Here is a 550-nt window from a genome sequence, read left to right on the forward strand (position 1 = left end):
TCACCGTCAAGGAAGCACTGGAGATGTCATAACCTCAGCGCATGTCTGCGCATCATCAACCACGGCATGCCTAGGCCACCACTCAGCAGGTGTTGACAGCAGATGGACCGCCTGACCATCGGGACGCGTCCCTTCCACAAGAAGCGGAAGAGTATACGCTCCAGCGCAATCGGAAGGTGGCCGGGACAAGGCACGACAATCAAGTGATAGTAGATGACGGAGATACCTTTCTCTCGGCCCATTTCTGGGATTGAGGTAACTGCTCCTGAAGATATAGAGTCAAAATTAAAAGAAGAGTGCCATTGTTATCTAGTGATCGATATTTCGACATCTTGTGCGTCTTCAACTGGTTCAAAAAATAAATTTGTTAATCTACTTCATTTTACTTAATATAGAAAGGATTGAGGTAACTCTTCCTGATAATAATAATAATAATAATAATAATAATAATAGTAGTAGTAGTAGTAGTAGTAGTAGTAGTAGTAGTAGTAGTAGTAATGATGATGATGATGATGATGATGATGATGATGATGATGATGATGATGATGAT

Source organism: Octopus bimaculoides, chromosome 8, assembly GCF_001194135.2.
Source record: "Octopus bimaculoides isolate UCB-OBI-ISO-001 chromosome 8, ASM119413v2, whole genome shotgun sequence".
In the NCBI taxonomy this organism is placed as follows: Eukaryota; Metazoa; Mollusca; class Cephalopoda; order Octopoda; family Octopodidae; genus Octopus; species Octopus bimaculoides.